At 35.3% G+C, this 27,840-nt stretch overlaps 1 long non-coding RNA gene and 3 other non-coding genes across 4 annotated transcripts; all 4 read right to left on the minus strand.

Annotated features, from left to right (window-relative positions):
* Positions 1–988: 988 nt before the first annotated feature.
* On the minus strand, positions 989–11,011 carry LOC133633683 (uncharacterized). Its single transcript, XR_009821809.1, has 2 exons — positions 10,899–11,011; positions 989–1,904 (listed from the first exon to the last, which is right to left on the minus strand). It is a non-coding gene; the product is annotated as an uncharacterized LOC133633683 (long non-coding RNA).
* Positions 11,012–18,522: 7,511 nt separating this feature from the next.
* LOC133634317 (5S ribosomal RNA) lies at positions 18,523–18,641 on the minus strand. Its single transcript, XR_009821941.1, has one exon. It is a non-coding gene; the product is annotated as a 5S ribosomal RNA (ribosomal RNA).
* Positions 18,642–21,834: 3,193 nt separating this feature from the next.
* LOC133634328 (5S ribosomal RNA) lies at positions 21,835–21,953 on the minus strand. The gene has a single exon (XR_009821952.1). It is a non-coding gene; the product is annotated as a 5S ribosomal RNA (ribosomal RNA).
* Positions 21,954–24,012: 2,059 nt separating this feature from the next.
* LOC133634340 (5S ribosomal RNA) lies at positions 24,013–24,131 on the minus strand. Its single transcript, XR_009821963.1, has one exon. It is a non-coding gene; the product is annotated as a 5S ribosomal RNA (ribosomal RNA).
* Positions 24,132–27,840: the final 3,709 nt, after the last annotated feature.

Here is a 27,840-nt window from a genome sequence, read left to right on the forward strand (position 1 = left end):
TTTCTTTTTTTTTTTAAATTGCCTTGCGAATCTTTTTTTCATAAAAATTTTTTTTTTTTTTTACTTGCGAATCTCATTTTTAATCAATTGTTTTATTAAAATTGTTTTTACACTTGCGAATCGTTTTATTAATCGAAAAAGTTTTTTCACTTGCGAATCTCATTTTTAATTGAAGAAAATTTTTTTTTTTGCTTACAAATCGTTTTTTCATTTTTAAAAAAATGTTTTACTTGCGATTTCGTTTTCATTGAAAATGTCTTGCAAATCTCATTTTTAATTGAAGAAAAAAAAGGTTTTTTTTACTTGCAAATCTTTTTTATTTTCATTAAAAAAAAAATTTGCCTTGCAAATCTTTTTTTCATAAAAAATTCATTTTTTTACTTGCGAATCTAATTTTTAATCAATTGTTTTATTAAAATTGTTTTTACACTTGCGAATCGTTTTATTAATCGAAAACGTTTTTTAACTTGCGAATCTCATTTTTAATTGAAGAAAATGTTTTTTTTTGCTTACAAATTGTTTTGTCATTTAAAAAAAAAATGTTTTACTTGCGATTTCGTTTTCATTGAAAATGTCTTGCGAATCTCATTTTTATATGAAGAAAAAAAAGGTTTTTTTTACTTGCAAATCTTTTTTATTTTCAGTTTAAAAAAAATTTGCCTTGCGAATCTTTTTTTCATAAAAAATTCATTTTTTTTACTTGCGAATCTCATTTTTAATCAATTGTTTTATTAAAATTGTTTTTACACTTGCGAATCGTTTTATTAATCGAAAAAGTTTTTTAACTTGCGAATCTCATTTTTAATTGAAGAAAATATTTTTTTTTGCTTACAAATCGTTTTTTCATTTTTTTTAAAAATATTTTACTTGCGATTTCGTTTTCATTGAAAATGTCTTGCGAATCTCATTTTATATGAAGAAAAAAAACGTTTTTTTTACTTGCAAATCTTTTTTATTTTCAGTTAATTTTTTTTACTTGCGAATCTCATTTTTAATCAATTGTTTTATTAAAATTGTTTTTACACTTGCGAATCGTTTTATTAATCGAAAAAGTTTTTTAACTTGCGAATCTCATTTTTAATTGAAGAACATTTTTTTTTTTTGCTTACAAATCAGGGTTTTTTTCATTTTAAAAAAAAATATTTTTTTTACTTGCAAATCTCATTTTTAATTGAAGAAAAATGTTTTTATACTTGCAAATTGTTTTTCTAATTGAAGAAAATAGTGAATGGTGCTGAAAAACATGAGCGTTGGTGTGTTTTGTCAGTCTTTTCCCTCCATGCTCACCTGTACGAGTTCTTCCTCTACGTTACCTGCAGGTTCACTACATATACTCCCCAGTCACGAGTATTTATAAATACCTGTACTTTTTAAGTAGCTCCGCCCCCTGATTCTTTTAATATATATTAATTTATATTTGTCCTTATTTTTGTATTAAAAAGACATAACCTGTCAAGATAGCCGAACTAACAAGATGATTTTGAGGTGTATATTTTTGTCACGTTTGTACACGAGGTCTGGGCCACAGTGTTGCCCTGGACCTCGCCTACAACTCTTTCTACCTTTTTAACAAATACTGTGACTTTTTCTAAATGGAACTACTTTGTTAGCCTTTGGTGTTTTAACATATTGCTGCTAAGTTTTTGTACCGTAGACTTGGATCCTGATCTGTATGTTCTCTAGATTCTCCTGCTCCCACTGTAGGGGGCGCCTTGTGTAACAGATAAATATGTCCCCCCCCCCCACACACGTGTGCATTGTGCTTTATAGATCCCGTCTCTCTCCGCAGACCAATGTCAGTTCCTTGGCTGATGTTTGCTCATTAAAACCAATATTTACCTCACTTTGGACCTCGGCCTTTTAATTTGGGGGTCACAAACCCTCGTACTCACACCTGGCCATTCCTGCCAACAAAAAAGTACAAAATCAATACTAAAATAATCCAAATTAATTTAAAAAAAATTATGAGTCATCAGGGAAATTAATTATTACGTTAATTATTTAGGAAAAAAACTTTAAATATGTAAAAAAAAAAAAAAAGTACATTAAAATGTGTGTACACTGGCAGAGAGAGAGTACAACAATTGCAAACGCTACAACACAACTTTCAGCGACAACACAACAACTTCCAACCAAGGCACGTTGACAAAAGCTACAAAATAACATCAAGCCACAACACAACAACTTTACACAAATGCAACAACATAAAGCTGGACGTGTCAAATATGATATCAATTGAAAATCATATATGGAAATGAATTTTTGGTTTTATATATACCGTATATATATATATATATATATATATATATATATATATATATATATATATATATATATATATATATATATATATATATATATATATATATATATATATATATATATATATATATATATATATATATATGTCTGTATGTATATATATATATATATATATACATTAGGGCTGCAACAACTAATCGATTAAATCGATTAAAATCGATTATTAAAATAGTTGCCGATTAATTTAGTCATCGATTCGTTGGATCTATGCTATGCGCATGCGCAGAGTTTTTTTGTTTTTGTTTTTTTTAAATTTTAAAAAAAAAAAAAAATTTTTTTTTTTTTTTTACTAAACCTTTATTTATAAACTGCAACATTTACAAACAGCTGAGAAACAATAATTAAAATAAGTATGGTGCCAGTATGCTGTTTTTTTTCCAATAAAATACCGGATAGGATAGAAATGTAGTTTGTCTCTTTTATCCGATTATTAATCGATTAATCGAAGTAATAATCGACAGATTAATCGATTATCAAATTAATCGTTAGTTGCAGCCCTAATATATATATATATATATATATATATTAGAGATGCGCGGTTAGCGGGTACACCCGCGGAGTCCGCGGGTAAACCGCGGGTCGGGCGGTTGTATGACGAAAAAAATAGATTTTAAATAGATTCGGGCGGGTGGCGGTTGAACCGATTCAGAAAAAAAAATACATAGTTAAATGTTGTTACCCATGTGAATGATCGAGGGCGAGTTCTTTGTTTCATTAGGTGGGTTTAATTGTAGGCAGTTTTCATGAACGTCTACCCAGTGCGGCAACATCACACAGCAACAACAACAGTCACGTTTTTGTCCTACCGTAAAGCACGTCATCTGCCGTAAACAGCAATGCTGTGACAGTCTCAAACAGGGCAACACTGCCTGCCGGGGTCGTGGTTGGGGGCGTGGTTAAGAGGGGAATATATTTAAGCTAGAATTCACCAACTCAAGTATTTTGTGTATATATATATATATTAGAGATGTCCGATAATATCGGTCTGCCGATATTATCGGCCGATAAATGCGTTAAAATGTAATATCGGAAATTATCGGTATCGGTTTTTTTATTATCAGTATCGTTTTTGGGTTTTTTTGTTTTGTTTTTTGTTTTTTTTTATTAAATCCACATAAAAAACACAAGATACACTTACAATTAGTGCACCAACCCAAAAAACCTCCCTCCCCCATTTACACTCATTCACACAAAAGGGTTGTTTCTTTCTGTTATTAATATTCTGCTTCCTACATTATATATCAATATATATCAATACAGTCTGCAAGGGATACAGTCCGTAAGCACACATGATTGTGCGTGCTGCTGCTCCACTAATAGTACTAACCTTTAACAGTTAATTTTACAAATTTTCATTCATTACTAGTTTCTATGTAACTGTTTTTATATTGTTTTACTTTCTTTTTTATTCAAGAATTTTTTTTTAATTTATTTATCTTATTTTATTTGATTCATTTTTTGAAAAAGTACCTTATCTTCACCATACATGGTTGTCCAAATTAGGCATAATAATGTGTTAATTCCACGACTGTATATATCGGTTGATATCGGTATCGGTAATTAAAGAGTTGGACAATATCGGCATATTGGATATCGCAAAAAGCCATTATCGGACATCCCTAATATATATATATATATATATATATATATATATATATATATATATATATATATATATATATATATATATATATATATATATATATTTATTTATTTTATTATACACATTAATAAAAGGAAATACTTGAATTTCAGTGTTCTGGAGGCTTTCCAGTAGATGGCAGTATTGTCCTGTTTAAGAGTGTCACAACATTGCAGTTTACGGCAGACGAACTGCTTTACGGTAGAGGAAAACGTGACCGCTGTTGTTGTGTGTTACCGCGCTGGGAGGACGTTAATGAAACTGCCTAACAATAAACCCACATAAGAAACCAAGAACTCGCCCTCGATCATTCTACAGTTATGACGTGATTGGGCAGGCACGCTGTATCATAATAATAGGTGAGGACAGCTATATGGGTGAGGGCCGACATCCGGGCAACTGAGCTACATACGGGTTCTTCGAGCCATAGCAACCAGACTGGCGTTGAAAACAAACCGTTGCCATTACTCTTTAACCTGTCGACCTACGCTGGTTAAACCCGTCATTCTGCCTCCAAAATGCCGAAAAACGGTGTTGTTTTTGGTTGTGCTAACCACAACTGGAAACAGGGAAAACAAAGGTTGTATTTTGTTCTGCCAAAGCGTGATAAAAGCCCACAGAGACGAGACAAATGGCTCGCAGCTTTACACTGGGAAAACGAGGACGGTTCTCACTGGAGTCCCCCAAAGTCCCGGGTCGTGTGTTCGGATCACTTCGTTTCTGGTAAATATAAGGAACAAAAATCCACCTTCTTAACCACAACTTGGCTATACGTCCGTGCTAATGTTGTACTTGTTGAATTTGTACCTTATAACGTTCGACAGCTGAAGTTGTTGTTGTACAAAAATAACATGCGGTATATACTATATAGTCTATAGCAGGGGTCACCAACGCGGTGCCCGCGGGCACCAGGTCGCCCGTAAGGACCAGATGAGTCACCCGCGGGCCTGTTGTAAAAAAAATTTTTTTTTTTTTTTAATTATTTTTTTATTTTATTTTTTAAAATTAAATCTACATAGAAAAAACACAAGATACATTTTCAATCAGTGCATCAACCCAAACAACCTCCCCCATGCACACTCCTCCACACCCACTCACACAAAAGGGGTTATTTCTTTCTGCTACCAATATTTCGGTTCCCATAACATAGACAACCCATCTGCAAGGGACACAGTCCCTGAAGCACACATGATTGTATAGGCTGCTGGTCCACGAACATTTTCATTAATTACTATTTTTTATGTAATTATTTTTATATTGTTTTACTTTCTTTTTTATCCAAGAAAATGTTTTTTATTTATTTATCTTATTTTATTTTATTTTTAAAAAAAGGGCCTTATCTTCAACAGACCAGGTTGTCAATGATATTAGATTTGTTTAAAGGTTTTTTTTAAACCAGGCCCAGTCCAGATAATGTTCAAGTCGGACTCAGCAACACACACCTTCATTTATGTACACAGAAAAAAATTAGGGAACACAACAGATTGCATATAATTTATAAACAAAATTACATTTTCAAAATAAGCATTTATGTACAGTCCAGATTATTTCCAGGTCACTCAAATTAGGGAACACAACAACAGATATCATATAATCTATAAACATAATTATACTTTCAAAATAAGCCTTTGAGGACTTCTCATCTTTTTTTAAATGTTTTTTGGCATCATTATCGTTTTCAACCATGTAACTTTCTAAAGTTAGAAAATACTGAATAAATGTTTTAAAGAAAGTAATACTAAGTGAATATCTGTTTTTGCCCTTAAAAATAAACCTTTTACCAAGTACTATAATTAAATTGACTAAATCATGATTGTCAATGAACTCTCCTAAAATAACAGAAACCACATTAAGCTTCATAAACAAACCAATCCTTAAACACATTTTTTCAACTTCCACCCAAAACAAAGACACAATATGACAATACCAAAACAAATGCAGGGTGGATTCAGGCTCCTGACAACAAAATCGGCAATCATCTGACTCTGTCATATTCCATAATTTTAACATTTTCCCTGTGGGTAAGAAGTTATAAATAATTTTAATTTGAAAATAACGATTTTGCACATCGATAGTGGTTTTATAGATTAGTTTGAATATGGCATCCCATGGCAACGGGCAGTCAAAAAAGTCCTCCCATTTTCCATTTGTGTTGTATGAGGCAGCCTTCAAAGATTTCTTTATTAAATAAAAATTATATATTTTTCTATTTATTTTAGTTCCTTTTTGCCAACTAGAATTTCTTATTAGGAGGTTTACAAACTAATAATTTAGTAGTTCCATAATTAATTATTTGTTTCCATCTTTTCCCAATTACTCCAGTTAGTTGATAAAATGAAAAGCTTGAGCAAACATCACCATACATAGCTCTAAATTCATCATACTTCATAATTTTACCATTCTCATTGATAATATCATTGACAAAAATGATTCCTCTTTCAAACATATTTTTCCAAAAGAAAGGCTTTTCATCTATTACAATATTAGAGTTCATCCATATTAACTGCTGCAAAATATTGTCTCTTTTTTCTGGCACATAAAATTGAAAACACCACTATGAGTGGATTGTTTCCTTTATGAACCCCATGTTTCCCAGCAGACTCTCTGGGAGGGGATCACTTGTAAAAAAGGATACAATTTCTTTTGATACAGTGCATGTTTTTTGTCCAACAGGACATTTGTGTACCACTCAATGTTTAAATACATCTTTGGAACAATTTATGCTTTTAAAGACAGACACATAGCTTCAAGGTTGAGAAGTTTCAGGCCCCCATATTCATACTCTTTGTACAAAACCTTTCTTTTAATCTTTTCTGGTTTGCCGTTCCAGACAAAATCGAAGACCCTCCGCTCATAAATCTTAAAAAAGTTTTGTGATGGAGCTGGTAATGACAAAAACAAATAAATAAATTGAGGAATAATTAACGAGTTGGCAATAGACATTTTACCATACAAGGTTAGGGATTTCCCTTTCCATATTTGCATAATTTTGTCCAGCTTTCTTAGTCGATTATCATAATTTACTGAGCCTAGATCTTCCAGATTTTCTGGGACAACAACACCAAGTATGTTAACTGGTCCATCTGTCCACAAAACAGGCACTTTGCATTCCATTCGAAAGGACGTTCCCTTTAGATTTCCGATCCTTAACATTTTACATTTATCATAATTAAGCTTAAGGCCAGATTGCTGTGAAAATATGTCCAAAAGATTAAGAAGGTTCCGCAAACAATGAGGAAAAATCTTATCTTTGTGAATCAGCCTTTTCTGACATGAACTTCATCAAGAACAAACACAGAACACGCCTCACTGATGCACATCTGCAAGACTCACTCAGAGTTGCAGTGTCAAGTTACACACCAGAGTACAACACACTAGTTAACAGCATGCAATGCCAGGCTTCCCACTAACTGACAAAGAAACAGATAACAGATTTGGTGTCCAGTTCAAAGTGTGACATGATTTAAAAATTTGAGAGTTTACTTTTGTATTTTACATGAGTTATTATTTGTACAAACATGGTGCAAAGTAATTCATGATTTGTTAAAAAATGTTAGTGGCTAGCTAGTTAAAATGGGATATTGTGATTTCACAAGACTGTCTTAGAAGTGATCATTTGAAAATGTTCAATTTGAAAAATGTGCACTTAGAGAAAATATAAAAATAAAGTGTTGCATATTGATATTTATCTGTTTCTATATATATTTATTGTGAGAAATCATTAAGATGATCAGTGTTTCCACAAAGATAAATATCATTAATTATTAATAATAACAGAGTTAAAGGTAAATTGAGCAAATTGGCTACTTATGGCAATTTATTTAAGTGTGTATCTAACTGGTAGCCCTTCGCATTAATCAGTACCCAAGAAGTAGCTCTTGGTTTCAAAAAGGTTGGTGACCCCTGGCCTATTTATTTACCCTAACCCTAACCCCTAACTCTAACCCTAAGGTGGAGGACAAAAGATCTAACCCTAACCCTAATACTTTCTTAACAGTATAATTGTAACCAGGAATAAGTCTTCAAGTAACAATATTCAAATACTAACATTGTTGGGTAAGACAGAATTTGGTTTTATTCTGAATCCAGTGAAACAGATTGGTGGTTTTAGCTGATAGAAAGACTTTCAGGTGTTTATATATGTTTATGTTGAAGTATTTGGCAGACGCTTTTATCCAAAGCGACAAACATAAAAAATACATATAAAACAATGACTGTAAACATGATCATTTAAGGGAATAATGTAATACAAAATATCAATACAAAGTGTCAAGACAGAATAAACTCTCTGCTGCTGCAGCAACAGAGGTACAGTCTATAGATATCTAATGTATTCATACATTGTTTATGTAGCATGTATATATAACCTAATTATATTGTTTCTTCAATTTAAAAATAGCTGACAGTTTTTTTCCCCCTTCTCTGGGATTATATTCCCAGTTTTGATCTGGTCACTTATAGCATATAAGAATATTCTATTACTGTTAAGCAAACTATGAATAATAAATCATGTGTCCTTTATCATAGCTACATGTATGACAAAAAAGGGGGTGAAAATCAGTGGTATTCAGTGAGGTAAGATGAATTAAATGCGCTGACAGTTCATTGCTCCTGCCAAATGAAGTAGAGGCAGATCACCACTCCAAGATGGCGGCCCCGCGTCTCGTCAGCGCCAGTAGCGCTCCATGCTGCGTCTACTGGCAATATACTGTGTGTGTGTATATATATATAACTATATATATATATATATATATATATATATATATATATATATATATATATATATATATATATATATATATATAGTTATACATATTTACACACACATATATGTGTATATATATATATATATATATATATATATATATATATATATATATATATATATATATATATCTATACACACATATGTGTATATATACACTACCGTTCAAAAGTTTGGGGTCACATTGAAATGTCCTTATTATTGAAGGAAAAGCACTGTACTTTTCAATGAAGATAACTTTAAACTTGTCTTAACTTTAAAGAAACACACTCTATACATTGCTAATGTGGTAAATGACTATTCTAGCTGCAAATGTCTGGTTTTTGGTGCAATATCTACATAGGTGTATAGAGGCCCATTTCCAGCAACGATCACTCCAGTGTTCTAATTAGAGATGTCCGATAATATCGGTCTGCCGATATTATCGGCCGATAAATGCGTTAAAATGTAATATCGGAAATTATCGGTATCGGTTTTTTTATTATCAGTATCGGGGTTTTTTTTTGGTTTTTTTTATTTTATTAAATCCACATAAAAAACACAAGATACACTTACAATTAGTGCACCAACCCAAAAAACCTCCCTCCCCCATTTACACTCATTCACACAAAAGGGTTGTTTCTTTCTGTTATTAATATTCTGGTTCCTACATTATATATCAATACAGTCTGCAAGGGATACAGTCCGTAAGCACACATGATTGTGCGTGCTGCTGGTCCACTAATAATACTAACCTTTAACAGTTAATTTTACAAATTTTCATTAATTACTAGTTTCTATGTAACTGTTTTTATATTGTTTTACTTTCTTTTTTATTCAAGAAAATGTTTTTAATTTATTTATCTTATTTTATTTGATTCATTTTTTTAAAAAGTACCTTATCTTCACCATACCTGGTTGTCCAAATTAGGCATAATAATGTGTTAATTCCACGACTGTATATATCGGTTGATATCGGTATCGGTTGATATCGGTATCGGTAGTTAAAGAGTTGGACAATATCGGCATATCGGCAAAAAGCCATTATCGGACATCCCTAGTTCTAATGGTACATTGTGTTTGCTCATTGGCTCAGAAGGCTAATTGATGATTAGAAAACCCTTGTGCAATCATGTTCACACATCTGAAAACAGTTTAGCTCGTTACAGAAGCTACAAAACTGACCTTCCTTTGAGCAGATTGAGTTTCTGGAGCATCACATTTGTGGGGTCAATTAAACGCTCAAAATGGCCAGAAAAAGAGAACTTTCATCTGAAACTCGACAGTCTATTCTTGTTCTTAGAAATGAAGGCTATTCCACAAAATTGTTTGGGTGACCCCAAACTTTTGAACGGTAGTGTATATATATATATATATATATATATATATATATATATATATATATATATATATATATATATATATATATATAAACAGTCACTGTTCTGCGTCGTGTATCTTCTTAGTGAGGCGCACACACCGGAGTTGAATCATGGGGATTTATTCACCAGCTCCGAGCGTCAGTGCTCACTCAATTCAATTATATATGTTTAAATGTGGAAATGGAAATAATAATAATAATAATAATAAAGGTAAATAAAGCATAAAATAGTCTGAAATAAATTAAAACACATTATATAAAATATATACTTCAGCAAATAACAATATATATTAAGAAAAAGGATCCTTAAATGTGCAGCAATACACCTCATCTTTCCCACCCACATCAATGATTTTTATATTTTTTATACAATAAACTATGCCAAAAAAAACTCATAACAGGCATACCTTTTTTTGAAAAACAAAACAAAAACAGGGCGTCACACACAGTCCACGGCAAACAGAATCTCTCTCCACTAAAGAATAAAGACAAAAATCCACACTCATATTAATGCTAGAGCGGCACACAAGATGTCCACACAGCAGAGCCCCTGACCCCTGCACACACTCAGGAGACAGGAGACCCCGCAGCAACTGCCGCTAGCAGTAAGCTAATCAAGCTAATCCACACATCCTTTAGCATACAAAAGTTCCTTTTTTTTTCAACAATTCAACAACCATTCGGGAATTCAACACGCATTCACACCAACAAGTCACAAGACAGAGCGCATTCCCACTAAACACTTTTAAAAGCGACAACCAAAAAAGTTGATAAAACAACAAAGGGAGAGAGACATAAACGTGACTTACCAGCTCGAGCGTCAGTGCTCACTGAAGCTGGTCACAAAGGTGCGACGCCAAATCAGCCCCCAGGGAAACAAAAAGGTATGTCACGGAAAATAATAGAGTGGAACCTATTTACAATGACAAACACTTTTGGGGAAGTTCACAACAAAAAATGATGTGAATAATTGACCAAAATTAAAATAAAATAAAATTTAACTCGGCTACATATATATACATATATTAGTTATACATATTTACACACACACATACATGTATATATGTAACGGTGTAGAAACAGACGTTCATTATGCTTGATTAAATTATGAATGAAGTGTTGCAACAGCGCCTGTTGCTGGCGAGAAGTGGTATGTACGGTTACCTGCGGGAAGTGCTCAGAACTGTGAAGCCTTCCAACTGGCGAGACACGTTTTTGCATTGTCCGGGATTGTTTACTAATTAGTGAATATTGACTGTTTATATTTTGATTAGTACTTTGTAAAGTACACATAAAAAGGTTCGCTAATTGGTATTGACCAAAACTGTATCTTAGAGTGATATTTTGAAGACAATAACACACTTTTACTGTGTAAACTAATTGGTGATTGTTGATGTGTTATTTAGATAATCCCGTGACCCAAGTGGACTCACAGTCTCACAATTTGCACTGTTTTGCAGGTAGCATTATATTTCATGCCACTGTGATTGTTTGGTTGTTTATGGGTGAGGGCCAGGGCCGGCCCGTGGCATAGGCCGTATAGGCAAATGCTAAGGGCGCCGTCCATCAGGGGGCGCCACGCCAGTGCCACAAATGTTGGAGAAAAAGAAAAAAAAAGTTGGTACTATTATTTCTAAATACAAAAAATAATCCCACGTTAATTAAAATGCAAAGTAAAGCCTATTTAATAGAAATATTATTTCCCACAGCATTGCGCCCCCCCTCCCCCCGCACGGTGCGCCCCCTCCCTTCCCGTATGACTCTTTTTGGACGTCACCACATAAAAAAATCAACACAAGATGTCAAAACGGCCAAAACTGTCAGGTGCCCAGGGAAGAAAAAAGAGAAAAGAAGAGGATAAACGAGAAAAAGACAGAGGTAGCAGGTAGGTAACGTTAGCCTACATGAAATTATTTGTCTTGATAGTAACCTGGCTTTTTAGCATTAAGCTAATGTTACATGATTCGGCAATTGCTAATCAATAAATAGCTAGTTCTGTTTTAACGTCGGGTTAATATTGTGGAGGGGGCTAATTGTTATGGAAAATAATAATGTAACGTTAGGTAATTACAGTACTCCCACCTTACATTCCTCAGGGACATTTGTTTTAGATCTTTTAAGCAGGTGTTTTTTGTTGACATTGTTATTGCCTTCTGGTTAGCTAATGTTTGCTCTGCAGGTAATAGTCACTTTTCCACCCCTTTATATATTAGGTATAGTTGTAAGCCTAGTTGTTAAAGTGCACATCATTAATGTTAATTAAGCAATATCACATGAGAGGGAATGCTGTTTTTTCATTTGAGCACTACTGTGATTCGGTTAAAGATAATCATAACATAACATTCTCATATAATATGTTAATTTGCTTTCTTTAAGTAAAAAAAAAGGGCAAAGACAAAGCTATTCGGTTTCTTGTGAGTATATACACTTCACTGCCGATGTGGGGGGGCGCCACCTAAAATCTTGCCTAGGGCGCCAGATTGGTTAGGGCCAGGCCTGGTGAGGGCGGACCTACGTCACTTCCGCCTACCAATCCCCTAGCAACCGGGAATTCGTTGAAAACAAAGCAGCTCACAGCGAACACAGCATTGACAGAAAAAGCATTTAACGAGCGTTGTGGCTTGGAAGTCGGCGTTAAATCCTTCATTTACGCATTTTTACTTATCCACATATCGTGTGAAAAAACGAAAATGTATTATTTGCGTCAGACTCGTCTCAGTGAACTTTAAAGCTTCTCAGGCTTAGCTTAGCTTGCTAGTTAGCTTAGCCTGCGCGCTACTAAGAAAGAGACGCGGAAGTTATCAACAACAAGATCAAGTGTTAGTGTATAACGAAACCGGTTTTCGAAAATAGCTAGCTAGGCTATAGACTATATAGTATATTACTTACTTAACTTAATCCTCTTCTTCCCGGATGGGAAATAAGGCTTCGACGACTCGACGCCATTCATCTCGCTGCTGTGCCTCGCCCCATGTAAGCTTCATCTCTTTCAGCTCCCCTTCAACTGTTCTTCGCCAGGTGTTCTTTGGCCGCCCTGGCTTACGTTTTCCCGGTGGTGTCCATCTTAACGCTGCCTTTGGTATCCTCTCGTTGTCCGGTTTTCGAAAATAGCTAGCTAGGCTATAGACCAGGGGTCACCAACCTTTTTGAAAGCAAGAGCTACTTCTTGGGTACTGATTAATGCGAAGGGCTACCAGTTAGATACACACTTAAATAAATTGCCAGAAGTAGCCAATTTGCTCAATTTACCTTTAACTCTGTTATTATTAATAATTAATGATATTTATCTTTGTGGAAACACTGATCATCTTAATGATTTCTCACAATAAATATATATAGAAACAGATAAATATCAATATGCAACACTTTATTTTTATATTTTCTCTAAGTGCACATTTTTCAAATTGAACATTTTCAAATGATCACTTCTAAGACAGTCTTGTGAAATCACAATATCCCATTTTAACTAGTTAGCCACTAACATTTTTTAACAAATCATGAATTACTTTGCACCATGTTTGTACAAATAATAACTCTCAAATTTTTAAATCATGTCACACTTTGAACTGGACACCAAATCTGTTATCTGTTTCTTTGTCAGTTAGTGGGAAGCCTGGCATTGCATGCTGTTAACTAGTTTGTTGTACTCTGGTGTGTAACTTGACACTGCAACTCTGAGTGAGTCTTGCAGATGTGCATCAGTGAGGCGTGTTCTGTGTTTGTTCTTGATGAAGTTCATGTCAGAAAAGGCTGATTCACAAAGATAAGATTTTTCCTCATTGTTTGCGGAACCTTCTTAATCTTTTGGACATATTTTCACAGCAATCTGGCCTTAAGCTTAATTATGATAAATGTAAAATGTTAAGGATCGGAAATCTAAAGGGAACGTCCTTTCGAATGGAATGCAAAGTGCCTGTTTTGTGGACAGATGGACCAGTTAACATACTTGGTGTTGTTGTCCCAGAAAATCTGGAAGATCTAGGCTCAGTAAATTATGATAATCGACTAAGAAAGCTGGACAAAATTATGCAATTATGGAAAGGGAAATCCCTAAACTTGTATGGTAAAATGTCTATTGCCAACTCGTTAATTATTCCTCAATTTATTTATTTGTTTTTGTCATTACCAGCTCCATCACAAAACTTTTTTAAGATTTATGAGCGGAGGGTCTTCGATTTTGTCTGGAACGGCAAACCAGAAAAGATTAAAAGGAAGGTTTTGTACAAAGAGTATGAATATGGGGGCCTGAAACTTCTCAACCTTGAAGCTATGTGTCTGTCTTTAAAAGCATCAATTGTTCCAAAGATGTATTTAAACATTGAGTGGTACACAAATGTCCTGTTGGACAAAAAACATGTACTGTATCAAAAGAAATGGTATCCTTTTTTACAAGTGATCCCCTCCCAGAGAGTCTGCTGGGAAACATGGCGGGGTTCATAAAGGAAACAATCCACTCATAGTGGTGTTTTCAATTTTATGTGCCAGAAAAAAGAGACGATATCTTGCAGCAGTTAATATGGATGAACTCTAATATTGTAATAGATGAAAAGCCTTTCTTTTGGAAAAATATGTTTGAAAGAGGAATCATTTTTGTCAATGATATTATCAATGAGAATGGTAAAATGATGAAGTATGATGAATTTAGAGCTATGTATGGTGATGCTTGCTCAAGCTTTTCATTTTATCAACTAACTGGAGTAATGGGGAAAAGATGGAAACAAATAATTAATTATGGAACTACTAAATTATTAGTTTGTAAACCTCTAATAAGAAATTCTAGTTGGCAAAAAGGAACTAAAATAAATAGAAAAATATATAATTTTTATTTAATAAAGAAATCTTTGAAGGCTGCCTCATACAACACAAATGGAAAATGGGAGGACTTTTTTGACTGCCCGTTGCCATGGGATGCCATATTCAAACTAATCTATAAAACCACTATTAATGTGCAAAATTGTTATTTTCAAATTAAAATTATTTATAACTTCTTACCCACAGGGAAAATGTTAAAATTATGGAATATGACAGAGTCAGATGATTGCCGATTTTGTTGTCAGGAGCCTGAATCCACCCTGCATTTGTTTTGGTATTGTCATATTGTGTCTTTGTTTTGGGTGGAAGTTGAAAAAATGTGTTTAAGGATTGGTTTGTTTATGAAGCTTAATGTGGTTTCTGTTATTTTAGGAGAGTTCATTGACAATCATGATTTAGTCAATTTAATTATAGTACTCGGTAAAATGTTTATTTTTAAGGGCAAAAACAGATATTCACTTATTATTACTTTCTTTCAAACATTTATTCAGTATTTTCTAACTTTAGAAAGTTACATGGTTGAAAACGATAATGATGCCAAAAAACATTAAAAAAAAGATGAGAAGTCCTCAAAGGCTTATTTTGAAAGTATAATTATGTTTATAGATTATATGATATCTGTTGTTGTGTTCCCTAATTTGAGTGACCTGGAAATAATCTGGACTGTACATAAATGCTTATTTTGAAAATGTAATTTTGTTTATAAATTATATGCAATCTGTTGTGTTCCCTAATTTGTTTCTGTGTACATGAATGAAGGTGTGTGTTGCTGAGTCCGACTTGGACATTATCTGGACTGGGCCTGGTTTAAAAAAAACCTTTAAACAAATCTAATTTCATTGACAACCTGGTCTGTTGAAGATAAGGCCCTTTTTTAAGAAATAAAATAAAATAAGATAAATATATAAAAAACATTTTCTTGGATAAAAAAGAAAGTAAAACAATATAAAAATAATTACATAAAAAATAGTAATTAATGAAAATGTTAGTGGACCAGCAGCCTATACAATCATGTGTGCTTCAGGGACTGTGTCCCTTGCAGATGTGTTGTCTATGTTGTGGGAACCGAAATATTGGTAGCAGAAAGAAATAACCCCTTTTGTGTGAGTGGGTGTGGATGAGTGTGCATGGGGGAGGTTGTTTGGGTTGATGCACTGATTGAAAATGTATCTTGTGTTTTTTCTATGTAGATTTAATTTTTAAAAATAAAATAAAAAAATAAAAATAAAAAAAAAATTATTTTTATTTTTTTTTAAAATTTTTTAGAACAGGCCCGCGGGCGACTCATCTGATCCTTACGGGCGACCTGGTGCCCGCGGGCACCGCGTTGGTGACCCCTGGTATATATGTATGTATACATATATATATATATATATATATATATATATATATATATATATATATATATATATATATATATATATATATATATATATATATATATATATATATATATATATATATATATATATATATATATATATATATATATATATATATATATATATATGTATATATATACACATATGTGTGTGTGTAAATATGTATAACTATATATATATATATATATATATATATATATATATATATATATATATATATATATATATATATATATATATATATATATATATATACATATATATATATATATATTAGGGCTGCAACAACTAATCGATTAAAATCGATTATAAAAATAGTTGCCGATTAATTTAGTCATCGATTCGTTGGATCTATGCTATGCGCATGTGCAGAGGCTTTAAAAAAAAAAAAAAAAAATGTTGTTTTTTTTTGTTTTTGTTTTTTTTAAATAAACCTTTATTTATAAACTGCAACATGTACAAACAGCTGAGAAACAATAATCAAAATAAGTATGGTGCCAGTATGCTGTTTTTTTTCAATAAAATACTGGAAAGGATAGAAATGTAGTTTGTCTCTTTTATCTGATTATTAATCGATTAATCGAAGTAATAATCAACAGATTAATCGATTATCAAATTAATCGTTAGTTGCAGCCCTAATATATATATATATATATATATATATATATATATATATATATATATATATATATATATATATATATATATATATATATACACACACAGTATATTGCCAGTAGACGCAGCATGGAGCGCTACTGGCGCTGACGAGACGCGGGGCCGCCATCTTGGAGTGGTGATCCGCCTCTACTTCATTTGGCAGGAGCAATGAACTGTCAGCGCATTTAATTCATCTTACCTCACTGAATACCACTGATTTTCACCCCCTTTTTTGTCATACATGTAGCTATGATAAAGGACACATGATTTATTATTCATAGTTTGCTTAACAGTAATAGAATATTCTTATATGCTATAAGTGACCAGATCAAAACTGGGAATATAATCCCAGAGAAGGGGGAAAAAAACGGTCAGTTATTTTTAAGTTGAAGAAACAATATGATTAGGTTATATATACATGCTACATAAACAATGTATGAATACATTAGATATCTATAGACTGTACCTCTGTTGCTGCAGCAGCAGAGAGTTTATTCTGTCTTGACACTTTGTATTGATATTTTGTATTACATTATTCCCTTAAATGATCATGTTTACAGTCATTGTTTTATATGTATTTTTTATGTATGTAGCTTTGGATAAAAGCGTCTGCCAAATACTTCAACATAAACATATATAAACACCTGAAAGTCTTTCTATCAGCTAAAACCACCAATCTGTTTCACTGGATTCAGAATAAAACCAAATTCTGTCTTACCCAACAATGTTAGTATTTGAATATTGTTACTTGAAGACTTATTCCTGGTTACAATTATACTGTTAAGAAAGTATTAGGGTTAGGGTTAAATCTTTTGTCCTCCACCTTAGGGTTAGGGTTAAGGTAAATAAATAGGCAAATAAAAGAAAACTTTTATTCATACGTGAAAATAATATTTTTAATTCAAGAAAATTGTTTTTATAATTGAGAATATTTTTTTCATTGAAGAAAATATTTCTTTCATTGAAGAAAATATTTTTTATTCTTACAAAATAAAATTCAAGTACAGACCATTGTTTTTAATTTAAAAAAATATTTTTATAGTTGCAAATATTTTTTATTGAAAAATTTGGTTTTATACTTTCAAATATTTTTTCAAACTTAAGAAAATTATTTTATAATTGCGAATATTTTTTTTAATTGAAGAAAATTGTTTTTATTCTTGCAAAACAAAATTTTAACAAAAGAAAATTGTTTTTACACTTGCGAATTGTTTTTTTATTGAAATAAATTGTATTTATAGTTGCAAATGTTTTTTTTTTTATTGAAAAAATGGTTTTTATATTTGCGCATCGTTTTTTTTGGGAAAAAAAATGTTAGGGTTTAAATCTTACTTGTGAAAAGTAATCCCCCGATTCCTATTTTCAACAGTCCGCTCATTTGAGCAGGAAAACGCTGAACACCATCTTTGTTTTCTACCTGTCAACTGTCAGTTTAGCATCTTTGTTTTCTACCTGTCAGTTTAGGCTGCTCGCCGGCTCCTCATCACCACTTCAAGATGGCCGCCCAATTCTCGCGTCACAGCAGCCAATGCTGCGTCTACTTATAAGAAGAAACAGCGCCCTCTGGCGTGAGTGTAAAAGCTTACAGCACCTGGTATTCCCAGGCGGTCTCCCATCCAAGTACTAACCAGGCCCGACCCTGCTTAGCTTCCGAGATCGGACGAGATCGGGCGTGTTCAGGGTAGTATGGCCGTAAGCCGAACAAACATGCAAAAGCAACCTTTTTAAATGGAACTCTTACAGACGAGGTGGGAGAAAATGACTATTTGTCTTACAGCCTGGCGCGCATGCGTACACTCATGTGTGATTGTTGTCTTCCTTTGCTACGGCGGTCAAGTTGCATTCACGGTGGATATTTGCCTCCGGAGCTCCAGCGGAAGCTCCCCCTCACTGTGCCCACACTGCTCTCTCATGCTGCGGGGAGATTGCAGGAGAGGTGCCGCTCTCAACTCTGCTTCATGCTTAGGGACCGTCAACAAATTACTATTGTCTTGACAAATCCACATCTTTTACATCAAAACACTGATTCATCTAAGAGGAGCTCAAATAAATAGTCCTACCTTCTTAATATCGTGCATGCCCGTTCTTTCCTCATTTCAGCATTTATATCCATTTTTAATATAAAAAATAAGGATTGTTTTCAATAGTCTCCATGTCATTGAGACTACCGTATTTCCTTGAATTGGCGCAGGGAATATAGTATTTGCACGTCTAGAATTACTGCCGGGTCAAACTCGTTTCTATAAATAATTAACGCATGCTTGGCCTTATCGCCAGTTCATTATTAACGCCGGATCAAATTCGTTTCGCAAAATATTAATTTTATTATCGGATGTCTATAATTTTCGTCGGGTCAAACTCGTTTCGCAAAATATTTAGCATATGTCTAGAACTTCCGCCGGGTCAAATTCGTTACGTCACGAGTGACGATTTACCTGTCCTCATTTTCAAAATGGAGGAAGCTGATTTCAGTAGTTTGCAATCGCACAAAGGAAAAAAGATAAAGAGCTATTCAGTAGGATTTAAGGTCCAAGCTATTGAATACCGGTACGGTATGCTAAAAAGAACAGTAAGCAGCTATGTTTTATTAATACACCGTAGCTGCGTGTGTCAAATACGGTATGAGTCATTAAATGACTCCCGCCTCCTGGTGGTAGAGGGCGCTAGTGATCCTTCTTGCGACTTCCGGTACTGCAGAAGAAGTGACAACACGCAGCAACAGATCGTCTCTTTTTTTTCCTCTTGCCTGAACTTTTAACATGGAGGATTACATACCGGTATCTAAAATAAAACAGTTTTCTAAACTGGACTTTGAATCGAAACAAGAGGTAATAATTAAAGGAATATCTCCATCGAGACAGAGAGACTTTTAAAACGGAAGAAAGAAAATAAGGAAGACTTCTATAAACAAGTTATCGATGCTTTTGGTCAGAAGGAGCTGCAAATGGACTCCATTTATAAGTACAGGTAAGACCATATTAACGTTTTTTTTATTAAATGTGCTTTTCATGATGGTATGCTTACATCACACTCAAAGCGCACGCCTAAATTTACCGCATTCCTTTTGGTAAACGCCGGAGTGAGAAGAGGTTTTAAAATAATTAGCGCATGCACGGCCATCCCGCAGGCTTCCGGTAAACGCCGGAGGGACAGGAGGTTTTAAATTAATTAGCGCCCCTGCGGCTATTCAAGGAAATACGGTACTTAATATTAGTAGGGATAACATTTTAGTATAACGCACACCCTTTTATTTTGAAATAGAACTTTATTTAAAAAAAAAATTAATAAAATAATTATATTAAAAATCATGGTTTATATTCAAAAGATTCCTGGTCATGTGACCTAAAATCCCAAATTCACTTGATATTTGAAGTGCTTTTTTTGTAGCGTCATTCATACCTTTTTGTTTTAGAATTTAAGTTTAATTGGATTTTATATACATTTGGAATTTAATTGTTGTACACAATAGAGCCACTAGATGGCAGGCTAGGATCATGTGAGTGCTTTAGTACATATATAGCGAAGAACAAAGCAGCAGGTGTGTGTCATCAAAGACATATTATAAGTAAACGCAGCATTGGCTGCTGTGACGCGAGAAATTGGGCCGCCATCTTGAAGTGGTGATGAGCAGCCTAAACTGACAGTTGACAGGTAGAAAACAAAGATGGTGTTCAGCCTTTTCCTGCTCAAAAGAGCGGACTGTTGAAAATAGGAATCGGGGGATTACTTTTCACAAGTGAGATTTAACATTAACATACTATTGGTTGTATTTTGTGAACAGAATATTACCACAGAGTTGAGAAGGAGCAAAGATCTTCAATAGTACTGAAATCGGATCCGCTAGCAAACAAGAGTATGACCATAATAGAATTGCTTGTCAATGAATTTCATTAAATTTAAAAATGTCATACTTGAATAACAAAGTTTAAATAAATGATGAAGATAATCAATCAATCAATCAATGTTTATTTATATAGCCCTAAATCACAAGTGTCTCAAAGGGCTGTACAAGCCACAAGCCACAAGATAAAGATTGTAAAAGCCAACAGGGGTAAAAGTTAGGACCACAGTCCAGATTGTGTAGGGGGGGTAATATGTGTTAGCTAACTAGACAATCAGATGGACAGTGGCTATACAGTATTATACAAGTCTAAATTTTGTCAAGCTTTCCAACCCAATTTTTATGTAGGATATACACATGTATATATAACTTAATCATATTGTTTCTTCAACTTAAAAATAGCTGACCGTTTTTTTCCCCTTCTCTGGGATTATATTCCCAGTTTTGATCTCGGACGTCTGGTCATTTATAGCATATAAGAATATTCTATTACTGTTAAGCAAACAATGGATAATAAAACATGTGTCCTTTATCATAGCTACATGTATGACAAAAAAGGGGGTGAAAATCAGTGGTATTCAGTGAGGTAAGATGAATTAAATGCGCTGACAGTTCATTGCTCCTGCCAAATGAATTGCACTGAGTGGAGCGGATCACCACTCCAATATGGCGGCCCCGCGTCTCGTCAGCGCCAGTAGTCAGTAGCGCTCCATGCTGCGTACCCTTAGAACATGTCTATGTGTGTCATTAGCTGATGTCCTACCTGACGGCATTAAAGACGTTTTGTGAATAATCCAATAGTTGTCCTACATATGTTTGCACGGGAAACATAACACATATCACTCAGTGTTGAACATATTGACGGACTATCAGCGCTCAAAAGTCCTTGACTGGTGAATTTATAACATGACGTGTTTTTGTAGCCGGGTAAGATGGCAAAAACAGGCCAAAGATGGATAAATATTAGTCATGTTAGGGTAAAAGGAACTGAAAGTGAAATAAAAAGCATTGCTTTTTTAGTGAGCAACAGCGCCCTCTGGCGTGAGTAAAAGCTTACAGCACCTGGTATTCCCAGGCGGTCTCCCATCCAAGTACTAACCAGGCCCGACCCTGCTTAGCTTCCGAGATCGGACGAGATCGGGCGTGTTCAGGGTAGTATGGCCGTAAGCCGAACAAACCTGTAAAAGCAACCTTTTTAAATGGAACTCTTACAGACGAGGTGGGAGAAAATGACTATTTGTCTTACAGCCTGGCGCGCATGCGTACACTCATGTGTGATTGTTGTCCTCCTTTGCTACGGCGGTCAAGTTGCATTCACGGTGGATATTTGCCTCCGGAGCTCCAGCGGAAGCTCCCCCTCACTGTGCCCACACTGCTCTCTCATGCTGCGGGGAGATTGCAGGAGAGGTGCCGCTCTCAACTCTGCTTCATGCTTAGGGACCGTCAACAAATTACTATTGTCTTGACAAATCCACATCTTTTACATCAAAACACTGATTCATCTAAAAGGAGCTCAAATAAATAGTCCTACCTTCTTAATATCGTGCACGCCCGTTCTTTCCTCATTTCAGCATTTGTATCCATTTTTAATATAAAAAAATAAGGATTGTTTTCAATAGTCTCCATGTCATTGAGACTACTTAATATTAGTAGGGATAACATTTTAGTATAACGCACACCCTTTTATTTTGAAATACAATTTTTAAAAAAATTATGATATTAAAAATCATGGTTTATTTTCAAAAGATTCCTTGTCATGTGACCTAAAATCCCAAATTCACTTGATATTTGAAGTGCTTTTTCGTAGCGTCATTCATACCTTTTTGTTTTAGAATTTAAGTTTAATTGGATTTTATATACATTTGGAATTTAGTTGTTGTACACAATGGAGCCACTAAGTGGCAGGCTAAGATCATGTGAGTGCTTTAGTACATATACAGCGAAGAACAAAGCAGCAGGTGTGGGTCATCAAAGACATCTTATAAGTAGACGCAGCATTGGCTGCTGTGACGCGAGAAATTGGGCCGCCATCTTGAAGTGGTGATGAGCAGCCTAAACTGACAGTTGACAGGTAGAAAACAAAGATGGTGTTCAGCGTTTTCCTGCTCAAATGAGCGGACTGTTGAGAATAGGAATCGGGGGATTACTTTTCACAAGTGAGATTTAAGATTAACATACTATTGGTTGTATTTTGTGAACAGAATATTACCACAGAGTTGAGAAGGAGCAAAGATCTTCAATAGTACTGAAATCGTATCCGCTAGCAAACAAGAGTATGACCATAATAGAATTGCTTGTCAATGAAATTCATTAAATTAAAAAATGTCATACTTGAATAACAAAGTTGAAATAAATGATGAAGATAAAGATTGTAAAAGCCAACAGGGGTAAAAGTTAGGACCACAGTCCAGATTGTGTAGGGGGGGTAATATGTGTTAGCTAACTAGACAATCAGATGGACAGTGGCTATACAGTATTATACAAGTCTAAATTTTGTCTAGCTTTCCAACCCAATTTTATGTAGGATATACACATGTATATATAACCTAATCATATTGTTTCTTCAACTTAAAAATAGCTGACCGTTTTTTTCCCCTTCTCTGGGATTATATTCCCAGTTTTGATCTCGGACGTCTGGTCATTTATAGCATATAAGAATATTCTATTACTGTTAAGCAAACAATGGATAATAAAACATGTGTCCTTTATCATAGCTACATGTATGACAAAAAAGGGGGTGAAAATCAGTGGTATTCAGTGAAGTAAAATGAATTAAATGCGCTGACAGTTCATTGCTCCTGCCAAATGAATTGCACTGAGTGGAGCGGACCACCACTCCAATATGGCGGCCCTGCGTCTCGTCAGCGCCAGTAGGCAGTAGCGCTCCATGCTGCGTACCCTTAGAACATGTCTATGTGTGTCATTAGCTGATGTCCTACCTGACGGCATTAAAGACGTTTTGTGAATAATCCAATAGTTGTCGTACATATGTTTGCACGGGAAACATAACACATATCACTCAGTGTTGAACATATTGACGGACTATCAGCGCTCAAAAGTCCTTGACTGGTGAATTTATAACATGACGTGTTTTTGTAGCCGAGTAAGATGGCAAAAACAGGCCAAAGATGGATAAATATTAGTCATGTTAGGGTAAAATGAACTGAAAGTGAAATGAAAAGCATTGCTTTTTTAGTGAGCAACAGCGCCCTCTGGCGTGAGTGTAAAAGCTTACAGCACCTGGTATTCCCAGGCGGTCTCCCATCCAAGTACTAACCAGGCCCGACCCTGCTTAGCTTCCGAGATCGGACGAGATCGGGCGTGTTCAGGGTAGTATGGCCGTAAGCCGAACAAACCCGCAAAAGCAACCTTTTTAAATGGAACTCTTACAGACGAGGTGGGAGAAAATGACTATTTGTCTTCCAGTGTGAGCTTTGGCAGAAAGTTGGGACGGACTTGTTCAATTTGGATGGAAATAAGGACTTGATTGTGATTGATTACCTCTCAAATTATCCCGAAATGGCGCATAGTCAAGGAGCTCCTGAAAAAGGCAAGTCAGATCCACATTTGGCTCTGCTGAGTGATCGCTCCACTCTGCTGGATCATGACAATCTCCTGCTGAAACACTGACGGGACGTCACCTGCCACTTCTCTACCTTACACTGCAAAACTAAATAACAACAAGGAGTTGAGGCAAAAAGTGACAAATCTCCAAAGAAGGCAAACATCTAGAAAGTCAGTGACTTAATTCACTATTAAAGTGGGTGATATTGTTATCACCAGGAAAGATGAGGTCACCTACCTAGGATCCATTCTAGAGGCTAATCTTTCCTGTGATAAAATGGCAACCAAGGTAATCAACAAGGTCAACCAACGAACAAGATTTCTCTATAGAATCTCCTCTCTGGTCAACAAAAGCACCTTGAAGATTCTAGCAGGAACTCTCGTTCAACCCTTTTCCGATTACGCATGCACCTCCTGGTACCCTAGCACCTCCAAAACCCTCAAATCTAGACTCCAAACATCCCAGAACAAGCTAGTCAGATTACTTCTAGACCTCCACCCCAGATCACACCTCACTCCTACCCACTTCTCTAAAGTGGGCTGGCTCAGGGTGGAGGACAGAGTTAAACAACTTGCACTGAGCCTAGTCTATAAAATCCGCTACACCTCCCTGATACCGAAGTACATGTCAAACTACTTCCTTAACGTAAATGACCGCCATAACCACAACACCAGGGGGAGCTCCACTAACCACGTTAAACCCAGATTCCCATCTAACAAAGGTCTAAACTCATTCTCCTTCTATGCCAGAGGCAGGGTCCTTTGCAGAGGTGGGTAGTAACGCGCTACATTTACTCTGTTACATCTACTTCAGTAACTTTTGGGATAAATTGTACTTCTAAGAGTAGTTTTAATGCAACATACTTTTACTTTTACTTGAGTATATTTATGGAGAAGAAACGCTACTTTTACTCCGCTCCATTTATCTACATTCAGCTCGCTACTCGCTACTGATTTTTATCGATCTGTTAATGCACGCTTTGTTTGTTTTGGTTTGTCAGACAGACCTTCAAAGTAGGATCTATCGCATGCCTGCGTTTCACCAATCAAATGCAGTCACTGGTGACGTTTGACTCCGTTTCACCAATCAAATGCAGTCACTGGTGACGTTTGACTCCGTTTCACCAATCAAATGCAGTCACTGGTGACGTTTGACTCCGTTTCACCAATCAAATGCAGTCACTGGTGACGTTTGACTCCGTTTCACCAATCAAACAGAGCCAGGCGGTCACATGATTAACTGCACATAAAGTTTCAGCGGCAAACAACAACAACAATGGCGGAGACAACAACGAACACAAACACCCCCGGCCTCACATAAAATCGATGTTCACGCTTCAGACAACAAAAAAACAGTTATGTAATGCGTTGTCATATGGGTCTCCCCAAACAAGTGGACATTTCAGCTTACATGAACTCAACGTCAAATTTCAGGAAGCACATGGCGGTAAGTAACGTTAGTAGATATTTTGGCTGTCACCGTAGGCTGATGTTAGCTTCCCTGCTATGAATCACTGTCAAATGTATATCGTGTGGGGACCTTTATTAACGCACTGCAGCCTTATAGACACACACACACACACACACACACACACACACACACACACACACACACACACACGCATGCATAAAAACACCAATCAGAAGTGTTCCCAGGTGCAGACCACACCTATCAGAGTTTATGGTTTGCGTAAAGGCTAACTTGTTATTTTCCTTTGTAATCTCTGCCTACTGAGCCTATGGTGCTGTTAAGTTATTGTGGCTCAATTTGCCTTCATTTTTTATATTTTAATGTATTATTTAATATATATTATTGTTTTAGTTGCTTAAAGGCCTACTGAAAGCCACTACTACCGACCACGCAGTCTGATAGTTTATATATCAATGATGAAATCTTAACATTGCAACACATGCCAATACGGCCGGGTTAACTTATAAAGTGACTTTTAAAACTTCCCGGGAAATATCCGGCTGAAACGTCGCGGTATGATGACGTATGCGCGTGACGAAGTCAGAGTAACAGAAGTTATGGTACCCCGTAGAATCCTATACAAAAAGCTCTGTTTTCATTTCATAATTCCACAGTATTCTGGACATCTTTTGCAATTTGTTTAATGAACAATGAAGGCTGCAAAGAAGACAGTTGTAGGTGGGATCGGTGTATTAGCAGCGGACTACAGCAACACAACCAGGAGGACTTTGTTGGAGCGCTAGCCGCGCTAGCCGGCGACCTCACCTTGACTTCCTACGTCTCCGGGCCGCCAAACGCATCGGGTGAAGTCCTTCGTCCCTCTGCCGATCGCTGGAACGCAGGTGAGCACGGGTGTTGATGAGCAAATGAGGGCTGGCTGGCGTAGGTGGAGAGCTAATGTTTTTAGCATAACTCTGTGAGGTCCAGTTGCTAAGTTGCTAAGTTAGCTTCAATGGCGTCGTTAGCACAGCATTGTTAACCTTCGCCAGCCTGGAAAGCATTAACCGTGTATTTACATGTCCACGGTTTAATAGTATTGTTGATTTTCTATCTATCCTTCCAGTCAGTGGTTTATTTTTTTGTTTCTATATGCAGTTAAAGCACGATGCTATCACGTTAGCTCGTAGCTAAAGCATTTCCCTGATGTATTGTCGTGGAGATAAAAGGCACTGAATGTCCATTTCGCGTTCTCGACTCTCATTTTCAAGAGGATATAGTATCCCAGGTGGTTTAAAATACAAATCCGTGATCCACAATAGAAAAAGGAGAGTGTGGAATCCAATGAGCCAGCTTGTACCTAAGTTACGGTCAGAGCGAAAAAAGATACGTCCATCACTGCCTCTCAAGTCCTTCACTGTAACGTTCCTCATCTACGAATCTTTCATCCTCGCTCAAATTAATGGGGTAATCATCACTTTCTCGGTCCGAATCTCTCTCGCTCCATTGTAAACAACGGGGAATTGTGAGGAATACTAGCTCCTGTGACGTCACGCTACTTCCGCTACAGGCAAGGCTTTTTTTTATCAGCGAGCAAAAGTTGCGAACTTTATCGTCGATTTTCTCTACTAAATCCTTTCAGCAAAAATATGGCAATATCGCGAAATGATCAAGTATGACACATAGAATGGATCTGCTATTCCCGTTTAAATTTTAAAAAATCATTTCAGTAGGCCTTTAAGAGATATTCCTGGCTCTGAATTTGCTCATTGCTATTTTATGTTTTTGTGCATTATTTGTTGCCGTCATCATTAAACGAACAGGTTACTCATCAGTTACTCAGTACTTGAGTAGTTTTTTCACAACATACTTTTTACTTTTACTCAAGTTAATATTTGGGTGACTACTCCTTTTACTTGAGTAATAAATCTCTAAAGTAACAGTACTCTTACTTGAGTACAATTTCTGGCTACTCTACCCACCTCTGGTCCTTTGGTCCGCCACAATATCAAGTTATCTGCACACATCTGGAAAACCTTACAATCCTGGACAAACATTTTATTCATAAAGCAGTTTGTAGGGCA

This window comes from Entelurus aequoreus, linkage group LG18 (genome assembly GCF_033978785.1).
Source record: "Entelurus aequoreus isolate RoL-2023_Sb linkage group LG18, RoL_Eaeq_v1.1, whole genome shotgun sequence".
NCBI classification, from domain to species: domain Eukaryota; kingdom Metazoa; phylum Chordata; class Actinopteri; order Syngnathiformes; family Syngnathidae; genus Entelurus; species Entelurus aequoreus.